General features: G+C 37.7%; 1 protein-coding gene and 1 pseudogene across 2 annotated transcripts in view; one reads left to right on the forward strand and one right to left on the reverse strand.

The window, feature by feature from the left end:
* LOC118548702 (uncharacterized) overlaps nucleotides 1-15598 on the reverse strand; it is a 627159-nt gene that overhangs the window by 533910 nt on the left and 77651 nt on the right. The window lies entirely within an intron of this gene.
* LOC118548701 (small ribosomal subunit protein eS6 pseudogene) lies at nucleotides 13285-14012 on the forward strand (annotated as a pseudogene).

Genomic DNA, 15598 nt, shown 5'->3' on the forward strand with positions numbered 1-15598 from the left:
GATCGAAAGTAAAGTGGATACTATTTAGAATTCTTTGAGAATGAAGCATTCTAAGTTTTTTTTTTAAAAAAGGGGTTTCTAAATAGCTAAGCTCTAAACTTTCATTCCTAAATATAATGTTTTAATAGAAATACTTCTAATATATACCATGAATCTTATCTCTTATATATAAGACACTGAGTGAACATTGTGCAGTATCTTCACTACTCAGGACCGTTATTGGGTCATTAATTACTCACTGTGTTCAATATGTGCTTGTAAATAGAGATACACATATAGTTTGTCCTATGAAGATAACCAGGCCTAGAAAAAGTCCACTCAATCAGGAGACTCTATTATTGACCTGTCCCTTTCACATAAAGGCAAAGGAAAATGTACCTGGCGGCCAGACATCGTAGCACATCTGCCTTCCTGCCAAATCAGTGATGATGGCAATGAAGATGATGATGATGGCAATGACATGAACCATGACAATGATCATGATGATGATGGTAGCATTCACTGGGTGCTTGCTACATGTCAAAAACAGTATTAAGTAATTTATATAAATTTTCTCATTTAATCATTTAAAAATTCTATCAGGTAAGAACTGTTTCTCTTTTTCCATTTTACAGATGAAGAAACTAAGTTACAGAGAGTAACTTAGTTACTTGAGTAAATAACTCTCCTCAAGTCACCAAGAAACCTGCAGAACTCATTAACAACTCATACAGCCTAATGCCAGGACACTGTTTTAACCACTACACTCCATTGCCTCAAATTAAAGAATAAAGCAGTCTTTATATGGGATACTCACCTTCCAGAAAGTAATTATCTTATTCACTGTTACCTTCTGTTCACCATCATTCAGAGCAGCAAAGAACAGTAGCTAATGTTGATTAGCTAATGAAGCCAATCAAAGACAAACTGTCTGGAGCTTGTACTCACCTGGAGAGACATACAATGTAATGGTGAAGAGTCTGGACTCTGGAGAGAGGCTGTCTTTGAATCTAGGCTTTTCACTTAACTAGCTGTGTGACCTTGGGCAAGTTACATAACTGCTCTGTGCTTTAGCTTTAAGAAGTGATACTGAGTATTTACTTCATTAAGACATTTCAAGGGTTAAATAAGTAGTTTACATGCAAAGTGCTTTAAATAGTGTCTGGAAAATATTAAGAGCTCAAGAAACACGTTGTTAGTGTCTCATCTACACTAATGATAAGGAAAACACTCTGTCATTTAAAAAATTTGTGCAATAATATTATGGGGATAGTTTTCTCCATCAAATTCAGCAACTGGAAAATCCATCATAACAGAGGGAAATCAGAACACAACTTGACAGGGATTCCAGGAAGCTTACACTTGGGAGTCAAGCAACCTGAGATCAAGTATTAGCTCTGTCACTTAACAAGAATCAGAATCATCACTCAGATGTGCCAGAAGATGCTGAGATTTTCCATGGGTTTGCCCTCATATCTTGGGGCACATGTGCCTATGTAGAAACTAGTAAATGACTTACAATGTTCAGCAAATGAGCATTGCCTCTGTTGATTAGTCTGTTCCCAGCATTTTGTATTAACATGCCCATTGTTCAAAATAGTTAATGAAATCCTTATTCTAGATCATTTTATTTTGGTGCTAAAACTTTGACTTCAACTATCTATAAAAATTTTACCAAAATTAGTTATATAATTTTTTGAATTATTATACAAAATACAATAAAGATAGTCAGAAATAAACCATGAACTTCTCAGTGTCAAGTGTATACTGTGAGGAAAGCAAAGGCATGTAAAACATGATCTCAGGCTTAAAGAGTTTATATCTAGTTGAAAGAACAAGACTCAGAGCACAAATAGATTACTGACTCTAGAAGGGAGAAAGGCCAAATAACTGACAGACATGCAAATGCTATAGGATTGAAGAAGAAAGAAAAATAAAAGTGAGCTGGTGAAATCAAAGTGGATTTTATAGAAAAATTGGGATTAAGGCTTGAAAAACTCACAACCTGTAAACTTGGACTCATTATCTAATCCTAAAATGAAATTTCCTTTCAATGTGATGACTCCTGTTGAGAGTGTCTTTGTGGAATTCTGTGTTCAGAAGGATTCTGAAGCTGAACGTGGACTCAATGGGAAAGAATTCTATAATTGGTATTAACATCTGCTACCGGGAGAGGAAGCAGGAATGAAGGAGAACCCACCTCTACTCTTTTTGACCAACTCTGCTTCCTTCCCATACTGCTCCCTACCCTCCTGTTGCTCCTTTGGAGCCACTAACTATTGAACTATCTCCCTCCTCTCTTCCTCTTTTCTCAACTTCTCTCATTCCTCTCAGCTTTTCCAGAAAATCAACAAAGTTATCTCTTTTTTTTTTTTTTTTTTGGTTAGTGAACCAACCAAACACCATGTCCCATTCAATCCTGAAGCTTCAGATGTTCTCAGTCTTTAGCAACCAGTCACTCACCCCCGGTTTTGCAATTTGAGAACCCAATGTTTATCATTGTGATCATCAGCATATCAACTACTTAGGTTGATTTAGGATGGGTTCTCGACATGATGAGAAGAGAATGAAGGTTGCAGATTCTGACACAACAAACTACCTATGCAAATGCCTCCTTCCCCCACATCCACAGAATCCATAGAATGTGAAAGCAGAAAGAGACCTTAGAAATTATGTATAATTTCTTCTTTATATGAAGGAGGATGACGATGCCCAGGAAATCAAGTCACTTTCCCAAAGAAAACACAAATATTTTATAATGGAAATAGGGCTAGAATGTAGAACTTCTAAACCCATAACCTTCTGAATGCATTGCTCGAATCCTCTGTTAACACTCTGCCCCCCCAAAAAAAAATTATCTACAAGATATGCCACCTTGCTGGTCTATTCAGTCTGCATTTCTTTTTCCTGCTCTTTCACGCCCTCTGCTCAACAGCTTCTAGTAGGCTCTTGAAATGCACTTGTGTATTTATCAGCATTCATCTCTGAATGCGTCTTAGATCCTTAAGACATTTTCATCCAAGCACTGCATGTTATATGTATCTACTTCTTGACTCCTCAACACCTGGTATGAACCAGATTATACTAATGGTCAAAGAATTCTTTACTGAAGCCCATATGATCTGCTACAATGCAGTAGGGCATGCCAAATTTCTGAGGTCCATAAAACTGAGGTATTGATGTTCTGTATATAAGTGATGGTTAGTGTTTTCATAAATTCATATAAGGGCTTCAAATAGTGTTTGTTGCATCTAGTTAATGCTGGCATTTGTTGGATACCTAAAAATAACAATACTAGGCACCATTTATTGGGTACTTATTATCTGCCAGGTACTGAAGTGGGTACTCCCCATCCATTATCTTATTTAATCATCTCAACAACCCTGAAACTAGACATTATTGTCTCCATTTTACAGATGCGAACAAAGTAGAAACATTCAAAAAGTGTGAAATCCCTTGGAGTGCTTTTGTAAGTCACAGATTTCCTAGACTCATTTAAATGAAACCACATTATAAGGCCCTGCATTATTTATTTCACGCACATCCTACCATGTTCAGATTTACAGATTAAAAAATAGCAGCTCTCTCCCTTTGAAAAAATATATTTTATTCGGTGCTACCTGTTGAGCTACAAAGGACGCAATTGCCATGCAGTTCAGGCAGATTTCCCAGAAAAGGGGTTTGATTTTCATGTCCTCAGTCCTTTCATGACCAAAGAAGCCCAACAAATTGCAGGGCAGTCTCAGAGATGCTTCCGGGCCATGCTAACAGCTTCTCTTTAGCTGAAAAGCCCTGACCCAGACCGTGGTTGAACCTATGACCCGTCGCTTCCTTAGCACGGGCTTCTAACTGTTCTAACTGTCCCAGACAAATTTACATAATGACATGGCTACAGAATACATACTTAAAAAGCCTTCAAACAGAACAGTTTACTCTCTATAAACATCAGTTTTCGCACCTCAGAACCATTTCCTAGACTCTTATTCCAGATAGAAATTGCTTGAAAAATGTATACAGGACATTTAAGTGGTTCTTGTTGAGGCTTGCAATGGGATGTTTATGCCTATTTATAAACTTCTGTCATCAGAAATCTTGGTGCCACTATGGTATCTCACTCAGTCTGTCTCTTCCATTTTGATAAGGAGAAAAATGCAAACTACTCTCTTCTCTGCTCCCCTTTCACAAGGTTAGCTAGCACTTTGAGCCAGTAGCAATTGAAAGCTAGGAGCTAGAAAGTAATTTACTTCTTTGAGTCTCACTCTTCAGAGCCAGTACAATCGGAGCACATTTTTGCACCAAAGACATTAAGGGAGAATTCCTTTTCAAGTGGTTATTCTTGAATTCATTTACTTTTGACACACACAATGAAATCCCAATTCTCCTGCAGGCTGCAGTGACTTTGTTTGCTATTTTGTGCAGTCTATCTCCCTGCATCTTTGAATGAACAGCTGCAGAATTTCAGAAACTTGTGAGTGCTTCCTCAAGATGGACTATTACTGCCAGAACTTAGCCAGTTAATGATTTTTCAATCACCATTTTGCTGTTTCCTTTTTCAAAAGAGTGAAAAGTGACAGAAGATCCTCATTTTTAAACAGGCTCCACACATTTGAATCTGTGGCAAGTGCACTTTCAAGTTACAAAACTATTTTTGATAAATGGCACTAACTATGATTGAAAATGTGATAAAAACCTGAAACAGCTCTTCAAATCTATAGGAGATATTCCTGTTGGCCAGGGATCATTTTAAAAACCAGAGGCAAGAAAAAAGGTGAATTTGCATTGCCCAGTTAAACTATGGGATCTCTAACAAGATGGATGACAAGAGCTCTGTGGAACAAGAAACACAGTGATGTCAACCACAAACATGCATTCACAGAAGCATCATGTCTAAGCAACATAATAATGTTAGGATGAGATCGTGAGCTCTCTGTTTGAGTCCCATCACCTACATGTATACTCATTTTGAACAATTTATTTAATTGCTCCTTGCCTGCATCTCCTCATCTCTAAAATAGGGATGATCATAAAATGCTTCTTTTGGGAATGCCTGGCTGGCTCAGTCGGTTAAGCATCATCCTTCAGCTCAGGTCATGATCTCAGGGTCCTGGAATGGAGCCTCGCATTGGGCTCCCTGCTCAGCGGGAAGCCTGCTTCTCCTTCTCTCTCTGCCTGCTGCTCCCCCGCTTGTGTTCTCTCTCTATCTCTCTTACAAATAAATAAATAAAATCTTAAAAAAAAAATGCTTCTTTCACAGAACTGCTTGAGGAGTACATGTGCTAATATCTCATACAGTCTCCTTCGTTTTAATGAGGAGAAAAACGCAAACTATTATATTCTCTTCTAAAATACACTATTGTATGGCACATAGTAAATACCAAATATATTTTAATTTCTATATATGAAATTGGAGGTCACCCAGAGGTTTAAATTAAAGTGAACTATAGCAGTGGACTGGTTCTATTATATCCCATCTTGTGCTTTTGCCTAGTACCCGTCCATTTCAATACAGAAAATATAAAGCCACTCAGCATGGTTAATCAATCCTCTTGCAACTGCGACCAGCCTGAAGAAATACCTTTGAACAACTACAAAAAAAAAAAAAAAAAAAAAATTGGCAGACTTTTCCCCCCCTCTTATCTTTGACTTTTTCAAATAAATCTCTTTCAGTGCATCCTTTTCATTTCAAATGTTTTACCTTCAAAATATGTCTGTTTCCTTCTTGTTCTCAAATATAAATGCAGTACTGGATAAGTCGGTTTTATGATAAAGCATATAACAAAACTAGAAGATGTCTGCTGTTTAAAGTGGTATCTCAGTACTTTAGAGAATCTGAATAATTATAATCTAGGTCTTCAACATTCACACCTAATCTGAAAAATGTCAGCAAATACAACGATAATGTCATTATGTCATAGGAATTGATCAAAAATACTTTACAGAAATTTGGTATGGACTTAAATTGCCGGCAGTAATAGCAAGTGTTTTATACTTATACCTCTTTGAGGAAAAGCCTCCTAAATGGGCAGAACTAAAGATAAAAGGTGCCACTAGGGCAGCCTAGAAGAGATGCTTTCCAAAAATTTATGCCCACAGATATGGACAAGCACATTCAATACATGCAGGCATTTGTGAGCAACTTTCAAGCAGGGGCATCTGGTAGATCAATCCTCCTCAACCCTAGTCAGGCTAGCACAGGAAATGAAAATGTCTCCCCGAATACCAGTGTGCCAGAAGACATAATAAGAAAGAGGCAGATCTAGACTATGAAACCACAACATCAAAGGCAAATTTATACTAAGAAGATTAGATAGGCAGATTTGCATCCAACTAGTTTCAGTCTGAAATAAGCCAATGCGGAAAAAGATTTCATTTTCAAATGTCCATTACAATTTCATCTAAGTACCAAGATCACCTCTAGAGAAATATAAAAGAAGCATAAGCCATAAATGCATTTTTTCCTCTTTTAACCCAACAGTTTCACTCTGAAATCAGTAAAGAAAAATAAGGCAAGCATCTGAGATTCTTATTCTCATATATTCAATAAATAAATATACATTGAGTTCCTATGGTGGAAGAGGAATTATCCAGAATTATTGCTTCATGATCCACTAGATCTACATTTTAAAACTTAGTTATATTCTGCTTAACGGTTTACAGGCAAAAGGAAGATCAGATTTATTTTTTAAAAAAGATTCTGGCTTGAAACTGTCCATTACAACTGCTGCAAACCTGCAAGAGTTGTGAAAATGGATTCTTAATCCAAAGCATAGCAACTTGACAACTGCTGGGCATTAGGAATCAGGCAAGAGAAGCAGGTCAAGGGGTGTGAGACTGCTAACACAGGGGAGTCGTACTTGAGACAGCTGTAGGAATGCTTCTGCAATCCTGAGTTACTGAAGCCAAGCACACGGTATCAAAAAAGGCTGTCTCTCCCTGTGAGAAAAAAAAAACACAAAAAACTTGCAGAGTAGACAAAGACACAAGAGAATGAAATTGGAAGTCTTCCGATGGCAAATTATTAATACCTTCTCTTTGAGAAATTGCAAGCAGGCAGAAAAAGGTCTAACCTGAAGAGAAGGATCAAAGACAGAAATAAAAGCTTTGATGCCCAAGTTGCTCTGAAGCCCCAAAGCACTGTGGAGCCAGGAGTGCAGCCAGGAAGATTGTTAACTCCAAAAAAAAACTGTGGAATGAATTGGTTACTTAATCCCTGGGAGGATACAGGAGTGGGATTAGGTAGTGATTACCTGCTTCTGAAATTTAGTGATGCCATTTAATTTGAAGCTAGATATTTATATTTCTTTAGATTTGGCTCTAGAGTTTTCACAACTTTAAAAACATATGCCAATGGTGGTGATTAGTTGATATGAATGTTTTAATTGAAAAAAAGTTTATTTCTCAAAAGAGAACATTATTGATTGGGTCATGTGGTATAATGTGAGATGAAGGCTACCTATCCTGGGAAAAGCTCAGCTGGGGCTGATCAGACAGCCACAGCCTTGCTGTATCATTCGTCCTGAGATGAGGACCCAAACTGCTGACATAATGACTCAAAGAAAAAGAGACCACCTTTCAAGTCTAATTTTGCAGACTCAAACGTAAAGCCACACGGCAAGGTAAATAAATTTCTGATCACTCCGTTAATTTACACATTCAATACACACATTTAAAGCTCAGTTTGCAGGCGCCTGGGTGGCTCAGTCGGTTAAGCGACTGCCTTCGGCTCAGGTCATGATCCTGGAGTCCCTGGATAGAGTCCCGCATCGGGCTCCTTGCTCAGCAGGGAGTCTGCTTCTCCCTCTGACCCTCCCCCCTCTCATGTGCTCTCTCTCTCAAATAAATAAATAAAATCTTAAAAAAAAAAAAAAAAAATTAACGCTCAGTTTGCTTCAGGCCCCTTGCTGGGAGCCAGATATAAAGATGCTAGTGTTTGGTCCTGGCCTCAAAACTTCCATCTAGAGATTACAGAACCTTAGATTTTGAAGTGATCTTAGGGTTGATTTTCCCTCACTAGTCAGTGTAACTTTGCAATCTCCTTTATGCCAACCGTACCATATGGTCATTCATAATCTAGTTCTGTATCTTCAGAAAGAGGAAACTTTCTACCTCCCTGGCTAAAAGTTACTCCCTTTTTTGTTTAAAAAAAAAATGTTGAAAAAAAGATAGAGTTGGGCTCAAAGTCTTGCCACTAGATAAATAAACAACAAACAAGCAAATGGAAGAAATAATCATTTTAATAAAGCCTCTGGAATTGGATCCCACACATTTTCTTTTTGCTTAGCAAAAATGTATTACTTGGCAAATGGCACACAGGCATTCTCTTGGTAATGATCAGATATCAACAGACTGTCTTTAATGTGAAGGACTATTTAAAATCACAATATTTAGTCTCACCGACTCATTCCCAGATGGTTCCCACAGGTCACATCTTACAACAGAGATAAGCTGAAGTCAGAAGAAGCATGATGTAATTTAAAGCCACAAAGAAATCTCCTGAAAGTCTGTTTTCTGTCTGACCTTACTTTTGCCAAGACTCAACAGGGCCAGGTTAGTAGATACCATATTTCTACAGAACAGGGTAGGGAAGTCAGAAAATACCTTTATAAACAAAGAAGGAATATTTTTAGTATTGGAACAGTAGACCTTTGGGTATGACAGGGACCACCTTTCCTGATCTTTGAAATGCTGTATGGTTGTTGTTGTTGCCATTATTTTTCTTGAACATAATCTTTACTATCCCATTATAGTAAAATACAATTGACCCGGAATAGTTGAAGACAGTTCTCATTCTCTGAACAATTTGATTACCTTAAGGTCACATACATTTTAGAGGGATTTCAAAATATTTAAAAAGGCAATGAAACATTTATTACTAGCTTATGCCAAACAAAATATTGATTAAAGCTTCAAAGGGCACTTAACCATTTATCTTAACCACCAAGAAAATTTCTTAGCCATTTGGAACATTTCACTTTTGTGGTCAAAGGATCTGGTACAAAAAAAAAAAAAAAAAAGATCTGGTACAAATGTCTGGTACAATGATTCGTTGAATTAATGAATGCATGCATGCATGAATGGATGAGTGAATGAATATATAACATCTCCAACAGAGTAGCAGAGCTAGCCTTTAAGTACCATCATGTCAGTGACTTCATTAAACTTCAATATTTTTTCAGTTCAGGCAAAATATCAGCTATCTTTTCCTATTTATTAAACTATTAGTCTTGTTCAGCTTTAATTTCTTTATTACCTAACTTTTATTATTTGTTAATTGGCTATGAAAGAGCCTTCTTTCATGTCCATCAACAGATGAACGGATAAAGAAGATATGATACACACACACACACACACACACACACACACACACACACACACACACAGGAATATTATGCAGCCATCAAAAATGAAATCTTGCCATTTGCAATGACGTGGATGGAACTAGAGGGTATTATGCTAAGCAAAAGAAGTCAATCAGAGAAAGTCAAGTATCATATGATCTCACTGATATGAGGAATTTGAGAAACAAGACAGAGGATCATAGGGGAAGGGAGGGAAAAATGAAACAAGACGAAACCAGAGAGGGAGACGAACCGTAAGAGACTCTCAATCTCAGGAAACAAACTGAGGGTTGCTGGAGAGGAGGGTGGTGGGAGGGATGGGGTGGCTGGGTGATGGACACTGGGGAGGGTATGTGCTATGGTGAGAGCTGTGAATTGGGTAAAACTGATGAATCACAGACCTGTATCCCTGAAACAAATAATACATAAAAGAATAAAAGTAAACTCCAGAAACAAACAAAAACGAGGCTTCTTCACCCTAAAGTATATTGGCTCTAATGTATTTATAAAATTTTAATCAATGCTTGTAATGAACATTCTTTTCAAGTGACACTTGTAAAAAACATGTTTCCTTCTTTACTTGTGTTGTAGTCATAAAGTAGGACTATCTAAATGAGAAAAAAAACTTGAAAAAAGAAAAAAGACCTTGAACCACATTTTTCAAGATATACTCAATATATTAACTTTTATATTTCTTACAATAGCACATTAGTCTTAATTTCCATTTCCTCCAGTATTAGTATGATTTGCTTCCTTTCAATTTTAATATCCATCTTGCTCATTCTTTTCTTTTATCTTTTTGCAATGTGGCTTCCTCTACAGGTACCATCAGCATTTATACATAATTCTCTAAGTTAGCAAAGAAGTTACCATTGAGATTATCCAACATTCAGACCTTCTCTAACTCACTGCTAACCATACATTTATATAGTCAAGGTATTTGAGCTTTTCATTGTACTTTTTGTTTATTTGTTTGTTTCTAGTTAAGTGAAGATTATCACAACTGATGTCTTACCTGAGTATTTCCTTCTTGTATATGTGAGTAACTCAAAGCCAGCAACCACATGCTTTCTCTATTCTATGAGGGGTACTCTGTCCACAGCGGACATTTACTCACACTAGAACTAAAACAAAGAAAAATATTTCTCTACTAAACTCCAAGTAAATGGAAAAGAAGCCACAACAACTTGTATATAGACTGCAGGGAAAAAAATAGTTCTGGTTTTCTCTTCATATATTCCTGACACGCTCTTCAGCCAGCTGTAATATATTCTTGTTTAATTCACAGATTTATTTTGACCCTTCTCCAAGGTCAGATGTAACATAAGCATCTCAACATTGCAGCAATTGCAGCATCCTGGAGAAGATTATTTGTGATAAATGAAAGCTAAGGAGGGGTCACTAGAACTCACAACAGAACAAAACACATCATCTCTTCTGTCAAAATGGAAAAAATAGCCTTTATTTGAGTTACACAACTAAATTTCCAGTTGTTAAATATTCTTTAACATTTGTCTTTAAAACCATTACAGTAATTTCAATAAATATTCATTCAAAATGCAGGCAGTCTCATAAAACTTCAGGTCTCTTGTACTTTATTCTCCTACTCCCCCATATCCCCCAGTCTCCAGCATTGTTCAGAACTAACAGATTATAAAAATGTTATTTTTGCACTTGCCTTCTGCGGCTTGCCATTTGATTCAATAAATGGGTGAGTTAAGCCATTACTTTCAATCCACTTAGGCAATCCAGACACTATTGTTCTTCAGCAACAATGAGGAAAGCCGTCATCCAGTACCATCCTGCACAATTGGGCAGCCACAGAACGCTACTTAATTCTCCCTGTGCCCCACACTCACTAGGAAACAGAACAAAGATTCACAGCACTTTATTCCTGAAGGAGAAAAGAAGTGAAGAGACTTTTCCTCTGACAGAGTTTAGCCAGCTAAGAAGTTAGAGAGAACAGTCCCCACAAGAGATTACCCTCACTTCTGACACCAACTGCAAGTTCAGGGGCTTCCCAAAACCACCCTTATGTGCAGGACTCACAATAATCACTAAAAGCTATTGCATTAAAATCAGCCAAGGAAAGAAGGCATAGGGCAGAGATGGGAAGTACCACAAGTAGACCTTCCATTGTCTGCGAAATAGAGCTTGTTACTTCCCTGGCATCAACATGTGACAACATGCATGGACTACTGCCAGTCGGGGAAGCTCAGCTGAGTCCCATGTATAGAGTTTTTATATTGAGACTCCATTACATAGACGTGATCGATTGACTGATTGCCAACTTAGTTGATTTCAATCTCCAGTTTCCAGCCTCTTTGGGAATGACCCAAAGCCCCTACCAATGTCATTGGTCTTTCTGGTGTGGCAAGAGCCCCAACCTAAGACTATCTAAGTGTGGTCCAGCCCTCATCCTAAGTCATATTCTTAGACTATCCAATGACCCAAAGCCCCTATCAGATATGACATTACAAGGGCTGAGAGATTACCTTCCAGAAACTGAGGTCAGAGGACAAAACTTTTTTTCATAAGGTTAAATTATTCACTGTACATCTTCACTTTCTCATTAGCCTTTGATTTGGGGCATTTATCTCAATGGTAAACATACTCATTATAGTTGTAACTATGCCTTTAGGCATTCTGAAGGTAAGGGAGATTTATATAATAAACTAGAGATTAAGAAAGCTAACTTATAGTGGAATATGCCTGCAGATGAGAGAAGGGAGGGTGGTGGGTATAAAATGAAGCCAGGTCAGAAATGCAGATCTTGGCATTATGAGCTTGAAGAAATATAGCAAGAGTTCTTTCCCTCACTGGCAATAATGAAGGAGTGGACTGCCACCAACTACCACTTGCCTTGAAGGCGACAGACACAGCTAGTTCTGCATCTCTGGGTGGAAAGAGCATGAACAGTACATTTGGAGGGGTTCCTCAAAGCTCCCCCTACAAGATCGCTCCATCTGCTGACTGCGAGGGCTCTGTCACCATTTAGGTTAAGCATTGTGTTTTCACAGTTAAAATACAAATATGTTAAGCCAGTAGTATCCATGAATACTTTAGTTTGAAGTTGTTTCCTGGGAAAAGTAATGGAACTAAATTCTGATGGATGAAAGGGAGAAAAGAGAAAAATATGAATTATGAAAACTGCATGGGGCCCTGAATAGAGAGAGATGAGAAAGAATTCCCCAACTCCACTCTGCCCTCTCCATTTCTTGGCCCAACATAGTGCACAGTGCTGTCAAAAGAGAGGCCCTAAGGGCCCATCGCAAACCCTGCTTACCCCCGGGTAGCTGTACGACAATACCATAAAACACTAGAGTAAAGATCTGGGTTGAAATCTTGGCTCAGCTACTAACAAGCTATGACTTGGGTACATCAATTAAACTTTCTAAGTCTCTGTCACCTCGATTCTAATTTGGAATTAATGTGAACTCCCTCACAGAGTGGGTGTGAGGCTTAAATGAGATAACATATGGGAAAGCACCTTGTTAAATGTGTTTTTTTAAACTACTATATAAATATGTTATTATTAGTTGAGCAGATTGGAAAAATAACTTTAGCTTTTTGATTTCCAATTTTGAGATTTTATATATATACATATATATATTCCCTCAGAGCAACTGAATTCTACAAAATAATAATACTTCAAGAATATTATTTAAAAAAATACTTCAAGACAGACCCAGAAAAAGGGCTACATAGACACATGGGTCTGGAATACACAGGAATCTAGATACTCTTCTGAGAGAATCATAATATATATTAGCACATTGAAGGCTCTGGAGAGTCCTACAGGAATGAACCCAATATAAGGCTATTTGATATAGAATTTTCCAAACTGTTTGGAACAAAGAAATTTCCTTTCCTCTAAAATTTCTTAAAATCCAAGTGATCCGGAAAATAAATTTTGAGGAAAACAGCTCTTTTTCGTGGCACCTTGGGGGTAGTAGTCTGCTTTAAGATGAAGCTGAATATCTCTTTCCCGGCTACTGGCTGCCAGAAACTCATTGCAGTGGATGGTGAACATAAACTTCACACCTTTTATGAGAAGCTTATGGCCACAGAAATTGCTACTGATGCTCTGGGTGAAGAATGGAAGGTTTACATGGTCCAAGTCAGTGGTGGTGATGACAAACAAGGCTTCCCTTCCTCATGAAGCTGAGTAAGGGGCATTCCAGCTACAGATCAGGGAGGACTGAACAAAGAAAGCATAAATCTGTTCGGGGTTGTATTGTGGATACCAATCTCAGTGTTCCCAACTTGGTCATTGTAAAAAAAGGGAAGGATATCCCTGAACTCATTGGTACTACTGTGCCTTGTCTCCCGGGGCCCAAAAAAGCTAGCAGAATCTGCAAACTTTTCAATCTCTCTAAAGAAGATGATGTCCACCAGTATGTTATGAGAAAGTCCTTAAACAAAGGAGGTAAGAAACCTAGAACCAAATTGCCCAAGATTCAGCATCTTGTTACTCCACATGCCCTCCAACATAAATGTTAGCATATTGCTCTGAAGAAACAATGTACTAAGAAAAATAAGGAAGAGGCTGCAGAATATGCTAAACTTTCAGCCATGAGAATGAAGGAGGCCGAAGAAACACACCAGCAACAGATTGCCAAGAGTCAGAGGTTGTCCTCTCTGAGAATTTTTATCTCTAAGTCTGAAGGTCCAGTCAAAAATGATATTTTCTAAGAGTAACAAATAAATAAAATCAGACATCAAATCTCAAAAAAAAATATTTTTTGAGAAATACAGTAAAGCAGACTATTCATGTTTTAAAAAATATAATCTTAAAGCATCATGTTCTGCACATCCAGCTTTTTACTATGCTTGACCAGGAAGGAAGAGGGTGCTCTGTGCAGACGCTTCTGTTGAGAACAAGGTCTGCATGTGTTCAGCTAAATCGTACCTTCAGTATCACCCAGTCTCTCAATTCTCTTGATGGTCACTACTCTCCTCCCTTTGTTTTATCTAGAATTTGATTTTTTATTTGGTATTATCGTCTCTTTTGTTTGGCATTATCTTCTCTGGCCTTCTATTTTGTCTCTTTCAGGAAATGTGCCCTTAAATCACCATCAAAAAGCCTGTCACCATTTCACTGGGTGCCGGTACTGTCTTGACTGGAGCACACCACTGACACAGCAGGCCCTCCAGGGGCTCCCTCCTGTCTCCCATGCCCACCTTCCACATGCAGACTCACCCGACGACCCTGAGAACAAGAATCTTGAAGAGAAGTCTCATTTTTCTTTTCTTTTCTTTTTTTTTTTTTTCAAAGATTTTGTTTACTTGAGAGAGAGAGAATGAGAGACAGAGAGTATGAGAGGGGGGAGGGTCAGAGGGAGAAGCAGACTCCCTGCCGAGCAGGGAGCCTGATGCAGGACTCGATCCAGGGACTCCAGGATCATGACCTGAGCCGAAGGCAGTCGCTTAACCAACTGAGCCACCCAGGCGCCCAAGTCTCATTTTTCTTTAGAAAACATAAAACACCCTAATCACTTAAGGGAATTTTAATAATTGATTATCATACTAGTAGTTTCTAACACTGACCAGCCTAAACTCTATCGGAACAGAGTGGAATGCTCCATTCCATCAATAGCCACTACTAGTAGACTTGTATTATCAATTAAAGAATTTTATATTTTCAAAAATACCTAGGAAATGAAGTTGCACTACCCAAACCAACTGATAACATCCCCATGGCCTCTGTTGACAATGATGTTTTAGGGCATTTCTAGTTCACTATACCTAAATATAAATAAGCCTGAGTAAAATCTCATAACACACACACACACACACACACACACCCATATACTTCAAATTCAAATGACAAGCAAAAACTCATCTACACTATCGTTTTTAAAAAAGTGAACCATATTCTGCCGTAGAGCATGTTAACTTTTTTTTATCTAGGATTTCTTTCTTCAAACTGTGTTCATTAGGTTCCTTAAGAGAAAATAGGACTTGAACTTGTAGTGAAAAAAACAAAAAGGGGCAGTTTTATATCTTACCTTGTACCTATTAGAGTAAGAGAAATCTGATATTAAAAAAGAAATAAATTTAAAAAACAAACAAAGCACTTCTGGCAGCAAGAAATGAAAAAGAAGAAATGAGTGCATGCAAGATTTGGCCATTTCAGTGATATACCATTTTCTTTTCCTTTGGGTTTTCAGCTTCTTTCCATTGTTTCATAGTTATATCTTTATGTTTTTGTCTTTTTTAAGTATAATTAACATACATTGTATTAGTTTCAGGTGTACAACATTGATTCAACGATTCTA

Source organism: Halichoerus grypus, chromosome 1 (genome assembly GCF_964656455.1).
Source record: "Halichoerus grypus chromosome 1, mHalGry1.hap1.1, whole genome shotgun sequence".
Lineage (NCBI taxonomy): Eukaryota > Metazoa > Chordata > Mammalia > Carnivora > Phocidae > Halichoerus > Halichoerus grypus.